At 47.8% G+C, this 7115-nt stretch overlaps 1 protein-coding gene across 1 annotated transcript in view; it reads left to right on the top strand.

The window, feature by feature from the left end:
* The window catches only part of FDPS (farnesyl diphosphate synthase), a 65798-nt gene that overhangs the window by 49388 nt on the left and 9295 nt on the right, over positions 1–7115 (top strand). The window lies entirely within an intron of this gene.

Genomic DNA, 7115 nt, shown 5'->3' with positions numbered 1-7115 from the left:
GCTGGGACACCTGCCCATGCATGCACGCACACACACACACACACACACACACGTGCGCACACTGAAACACCCCATTCTATTCATGCGTGCACACACACACACACATGCACACACTGAAACACCCCATTCCATTCAGGCACACACACCATCTAACAGTAACACACACACAGGATCTACATACCATAAGCACACGCTCATACAACACACTCACACAATTACACAAACTCACCTGACCCTCCTACACTTTTCTCACAGGGACATACACATGCATGCACACGCATGTTCCTGCTCTCACACAGGCACACAAAGTCCAGACTACCGGTAAGGCGACTTTATTCTGCAAACCATCCAATACCGGCCCAGCCTCTCCCGGGGAAAGGTCCGCCGGCCGGCCCGCCCGCAAGGGGCGCCCGAGAGCCGAGAGCCGAGAGCCGAGAGCCGAGAGCCGAGAGCCGAGAGCCGAGAGCCGAGAGCCGAGAGCCGAGAGCCGAGAGCCGAGAGCCGAGAGCCGAGAGCCGGGGCTGGCAGGAGGGCGAGGCCGGGTTCCCGGCAGGAGAGGACCGAGGCCGTGGGACGCGGGTCTGGGTGGAGAGCCTGCGCGTCGCGTTCATCGTCTGCAAACGGAGATAACACCTTGGGGAGGGGCAGTGCGACACCAGCCGCGGACCTGCAGAGGTTGCTCCCTGTGCATGTGGTGACGCCTCTCCCACCTCAGGAATCAGAGCCTCGCCTGTGGGGCCTGCATCTGTATTTCCAAAAGTTCCATAGAATTTGTTCAAAATGTAGTTACACTTATTCGAATCGACTTCTGCACAATATGCACAGTCAGACGCACAGGGTACAGGCCAAGCGTTTCTCCCTCCCAAGTTCATCCCCCTCCCAGCCGCTCAGTCCCCTCAGCAAGTTACCAGATTTCTGAAGGAAAGAATTCCCCCAGAAATCACCAATGCAGGAATAAACAATTGTACATCTTCCCCTTTTTTCATGCAAATGGCAGCATGGAACTATACATTCCAGTCTATGCCTCTTCCCTCACTTAGATCCCAGGCTCCTTGCTTGTGAAGAGAAGAGTTAATTTTGCTCACAGCTTTCATAATGGACGCCCTGAACTCCATCTGTGGAATCCTAACTTGCCTGGGGTAGCTAGTCGGAGAGGAGCTAGAGGCAGAGGCCAGCCTGGGCCCTGGTGGTCTCTTTTTCTTTTTAAAAAAATTGTGGTCGCCCTGGCTGGTTTGGCTCAGTGGATAGAGCGTTGGCCTTCGGACTGAAGGGTCTCAGGTTTGGTCCGGTCAAGGGCACATGCCTGGGTTGTGGGCTCAATCCCCAGGGGCGGCGGGGGCGTGCAGGGGGCAACAGATCAATGATCTCTCTCATCTTTGATGTTTCTATCTCTCTCTCCCTCTCCCTTTCTCTCTGAAATCAATAAAAGTATAAAAAACAAATTGTGGTCAGATAGCTCTGGCTGGTGTGGCTCAGTGGTTGAGTGTCAACACAGGAACCAAGAGGTACTTGGCCAATTCCCAGTCAGGGCACATGCTGGGGTTGCAAGCTCAATCCCGGTGGGGGGCATGCAGAAGGCAGCTGATGGATGTGTTCTGCTCTTATTGATGTTTCTATCTCTCTATCTTCTTCCTTCCTCTCTCTCTAAAAATCAATAAAAACATATTTAGAAAAAGAATTCCTAAAAAAAACTTGTGGTAAAATATAAATAACATTTACCATTTTAACCATTTTTAGGTGTAAGTTCAGTGGCACCAAGTACATTCACACTGTTGCACAACCATCACCACTATCAATTTCTAAAACGTTTTTATCAATCCCCGTTCCCTACTCTCCACCCTCAGCCCTTGGTAACCTCCATCTTACTTCTTGTCTCTATGAACTTGTCTGCTCTAGGTACCTCATATAAGTTGAATCATACAGCATTGTCTCTTTGTGGCTGGCTTATTTCACTTCGCATAATGTTTTCAAGGTCCTGTTGTAGCATGTATCAGACCTTCTGTGGAGAGCACTACAGCATTTGGACAGCTTCAAGCCTCAGAATGACTTGTGATCTGACTATAAAATAAAGCTTCGGCTTACAGGCTGTGTCACTGTTTCCTCATCCAGGCAGTGATCCACCTGATCCCAACTGTATTCTCTTGTCTGTCTTCTTTAATCCTTCACTGCCCCTCCTCAGGTTCACCCCTGGCCATACTGGATGCGGTTCATGTGGTGCCCAACGTGGGCCTGAGTACCGGGGAATTATAATTGTAAGGTGAAAGGACACTCCAGTGAAGCACATGCAGAAAGCGAAAGTAAGGTAAGGAGCGAGGTTTGGTAGCAGGTGGGTATAAAACATGGGAAATTCAGGATCTCAGGAAAGGGATCTCTAGTACAATGCTCAAAGAAGCGTAGTCAAATTCTTAATTTCTTAAGTTTTGCTAAGGAATGTAAACTAAAAAATGGAAGTGCTGGTCAGCAGGATGCTTAAAGCTAAGCCAGGGCATTTTGTTAAGGACTGTAAAGCAAAAAATGGAAGTTGAAAGGCCCCGGGGGAGTGGAAACAAGCAGCCTGGACTATGTCCAAGATGCAGGAGAGGAAAGCATTGGGCAAATGAATGCCACTCCAAGACTGATGTTCATGGTAATCCATTGCCCCTGGCCCCACCAAATAGTAGGGGCCTTATTTTTGTTCCCACTGCAGCCTTTCCAGCCGGCTCAGTCTCAATGCCAACCATCCAAGCAGCCTGATCCTCAGAATCCAGAGGGAGCAGCGCAGCCGATTTGGGTGTCACGAGTGTTACATGCGTCACCACAATGGACCCAGAGAAGCTCTTTGTCCCCCCACTCAAAAGACTGAGAGTTGCCCCGATGCTACCCAAGGGGCTGAGATGCCAACATGGGGCCATCTGAAGAAGTTAACAACTGACGCCCAGCAGATGGTAGAAAAGTAAGGAGTGGAAGCTACTCCCTCAGTCATGTTTCTGGCTATGCTATGTTGGTGAACTGCCAGTTTTCTGTAAAGTCTTATGCAGCCACATACAAGTCCCAGCTTGGAGGGCTTAGCCCTTCCAGCACAATTATTGGCAAAAGGCTATGGTCTAAACTTGACCTTATAGTCTGACCCTACAGTCCTAGGTAGCTAAGGGATGTTGGCTGTTGGGGGTGGGGTGCAGCAAGTGCTGCCTAAACAAAGCTTGATAGAGTTCAAAGAATGGGAACAACAGGAAAGAAGCAGATTTGACATTGATAAGAACATTGTAAACATCTTGCCCTTGTTTTGCTTTGTGTGATCTGACTATAAAATAAAGCTTCGGCTTACAGGCTGTGTCACTGTTTCCTCATCCAGGCAGTGATCCACCTGGTCCCAACTGTATTCTCTTGTCTGTCTTCTTTAATCCTTCACTGCCCCTCCTCAGGTTCACCCCTGGCCATGCTGGAAGTGGTTCAGTTTCCTTCCTGAATAATATCCCATTGTATGTATATGTCACACTCTGTTGATCCGTTCCTCTATTGATGGACACTTGGGCTGCCTCTGCCTTTTGGCCATTGTGGATGGTGCTACTGTGAAGGTTGATCTATGATTCCAGGTCTCTGGCTCCTCCTGGAGCCTTCTGTGGAGGCATATTACATTTTGCCCATCTTTTGAATTGCTTGTGGGGCAAGGCAGAGGGCTCAACTCTGATGAGAGGAGGGGCAAGCAGAGAGCCAAACACTGTGAGGGGTTGGGGGAGCAGGAGGTAGAGGGTGAGAATGTGGAGAGCACAGCACTCCATGTACACCCACTAATGTTCATCGCACTTGGAGTAAGAGCCAGAGTCCTTACAAGGCCTTGGCACTTCTCAATCCTCCTCCTCCTCCTCTTGTCTCTTTAAAGCCGCTTGTCTGGTCATACTGACCTCTTCACTGTTTCTCAAACAAGGAGAGGGCAGCTGCATTCCTTGTTCCTTCCCTCTGTCCATTGGAATGCCTCCCCCTAGATGGCCATATACTTTACTTATTACTTCCTTCTAATTTCTTTTCAGGTATTACCTTCTCAGTGAGGCCTTCTCTGACCACTCCATTTAACACTGCAGTCTTCCCACCATGCTTTGCTTTCCGTACTTGCTAGCTTTCATACATTTGACTTGTTAAATGTATTCTTACGACACCTAGAAAGTCAGTTGTAGGAGGACAGGGATTTTGTCCATTTTGTCCACTGCTGTATTCCTAGTACCTAGTAGGTGCTCAATAAATAACTGGATGATGAATGAATGGTGTGGGGCCCAGCTCTCGATGTGATTCAACAAGACCCAGCCCACTCCAGCCTCTCTCCTGGGCTGCAGACCCTCATATCTACTAGCCCACCTCGCACCCCTGTGGTGGGGTCATGCTCCACTGTTCAGCACCCCCGCCTCTTGTATACCTTCTACTAAACCAAGTCAACTTCTTTTCATTTCCTTACCCTCACCCAATCCCTGTTCGCCTCCTCAACTCTCTCTCTTAATCTTAGTGACACTATGAACCTTTTACCACCCAAATCTAACATCAGTCAACAAAACATGTAGATTCCTAACATTTTCCAAATCCACCTCCTTTCCATCTTCACTGCCAGACTGTGGCTTGCCTCTTCTTACCAGTTGCTCAGACTTTTCCTGCCTGGGGTCTCCACTGTGGAGGTTCCTGCCTGGGGTCTCCACTGTGGAGGATCCCCCCAGGGGATCCTCTCACTGCAGCCCAAGATGTCTAAACATCATGTCTGATTAACCTGCTCTGATTGAAGACATTGCTGACTCATTAGGGCATGCTGAGACCTTTACTATCTGAATCCAGATCACTTCTGCAGCCACATCTCCTCCCTTTCTCTATGCTTCAGCCCACGCCAAAACCCTGACACTTCCAGAACATGACTTGATCTCTCTCCATGTGGGGCTTTGCACACACTATTTCCTGCACCTGTGTGCTCTTTCCCTTTCTTCTCTGCTAAACAAAATTCCTATTTAACCATCTCAATTTCACCTCCTCTCTGGCATCATTTTTTAAAAGAAATTATTTTATATATATTTTATTGATTTTTTACAGAGAGGAAGGGAGTGGGATAGAGAGTTAGAAACATCGATCAGCAGCCTCCTGATGCATATAAGAGGGGTCATATCATTCACAGGCTGCCTGACCCTGTGACAAAGTGCAGATTATCTCACATGGTCACTTGTGGACCCAGGGTCAGCCGGACTGCTTCTCCTGTTTCACTCGATTTCAGTCAAAGCTCGGTCCCTCGGCTGGATAGGATAAGGGATGCTTTTGGGCATCCTAGGGGCATAATAGTAAGTTGTTGTTGTTTTTTAATTAAAAAAATTTTAATGGAAAAAGGAGGCTGGAGGAGAACCAAGATGGCGGCATAGGTTAACGCCGGAGTTTGCTGCTTTGAACAACTACTTCAAAAGTGAAACCAAAAAACAGAAGGGACATCACCCAGAGCCACAGGAACGCTGGCTGAGTGGAAGTCCTACAACTAGGAGGAAAGAGAAACACATACGGACACTCAGAGGAGGCGCAGTGCTGAAGTCAAATTCTGAGGTGCGGAGTGCGTGCGCGGAGCGGGCTGGCAGCGGAGGGCACGGTTGTTGTTTTCAATCAGGAGGGAGTCGCAGACTCTGAGCACCAGATCCGGGCGAGTCTTTAGGGACCCAGACTCAAACGGGAGAAGCGGGACTGTCTGGCTTCGGTCAGAGCGAGTGCAGCTTTCTCTCCGAGCTTTGCAGGGGGTGCTGGGACTCAGAGAGGCAGAGCCCCTGGGGACAGGACTGAGAGCCGCCATAACTGCTCTCTCCGGCCCACCCTGTTGATCCTGTGCGACCCGCCCCGCCCAAGCCCTGCACAGAGGCCTTTGCCGGATAGCCTCAGGCAAAGGCTAGATTAGCACCTCCCTAGAGGACAGAAGTTCTCTCACAGCTGACACAGCTGATTCTCATAGCCACTTGGCCTGGAGGTCAAACCCTCCCTGGAATTAGCTACAACAATCAAGATTTATCTATAAGACTGTGAACAAAGACCACTAGGGGGTGCACCAAGGAAGCATAACAAAATGCGGAGACAAAGAAACAGGACAAAATTGTCAATGGAAGAAATAGAGTTCAGAACCACACTTTTAAGGTCTCTCAAGAACTGTTTAGAAGCTGCCGATAAACTTAATGAGATCTACACGAAAACTAATAAGACCCTCGATCTTATATTGGGGAACCAACTAGAAATTAAGCACACACAGACTGAAATAACGAATATTATACAGACGCCCGACAGCAGACCAGAGGAGCGCAAGAATCAAGTCAATGATTTGAAATGCGAGGAAGCAAAAAACATCCAACCGGAAAAGCAAAATGAAAAAAGAATCCAAAAATGCGAGGATAGTGTAAGGAGCCTCTGGGACAGCTTCAAGCGTACCAACATCAGAATTATAGGGGTGCCAGAAGATGAGAGAGAGCAAGATATTGAAAACCTATTTGAAGAAATAATGACAGAAAACTTCCCCCACCTGGTGAAAGAAATGGACTTACAGGTCCAAGAAGCGCGGAGAACCCCAAACAAAAGGAATCCAAAGAGGACCACACCAAGACACATCATAATTAAAATGCCAAGAGCAAAAGATAAAGAGAGAATCTTAAAAACAGCAAGAGAAAGTAACTCAGTTACCTACAAGGGAATACCCATACGACTGTCAGCTGATTTCTCAACAGAAACTTTGCAGGCCAGAAGGGAGTGGCAAGAAATATTCAAAGTGATGAATACCAAGAACCTACAACCAAGATTACTTTATCCAGCAAAGCTATCATTCAGAATTGAAGGTCAGATAAAGAGCTTCACAGATAAGGAAAAGCTAAAGGAGTTCATCACCACCAAACCAGGATTATATGAAATGCTGAAAGGTATCCTTTAAGAAGAGGAAGAGGAAGAAAAAGGTAAAGATACAAATTAAGAACAACAAATATGCATCTATCAACAAGTGAATCTAAGAATCAAGTGAATAAATAATCTGATGAACAGAATGGACTGTTGATTATAATAGAATCAGGGACATAGAAAGGGAATGGACTGATTATTCTTGGGGGGGAAAGGGGTGTGGGAGATGTGGGAAGAGACTGGACAAAAATCGTGCA

Source organism: Myotis daubentonii, chromosome 18 (assembly GCF_963259705.1).
Source record: "Myotis daubentonii chromosome 18, mMyoDau2.1, whole genome shotgun sequence".
NCBI classification, from domain to species: domain Eukaryota; kingdom Metazoa; phylum Chordata; class Mammalia; order Chiroptera; family Vespertilionidae; genus Myotis; species Myotis daubentonii.
This window is presented reverse-complemented; position numbering and strand designations above follow the sequence as displayed.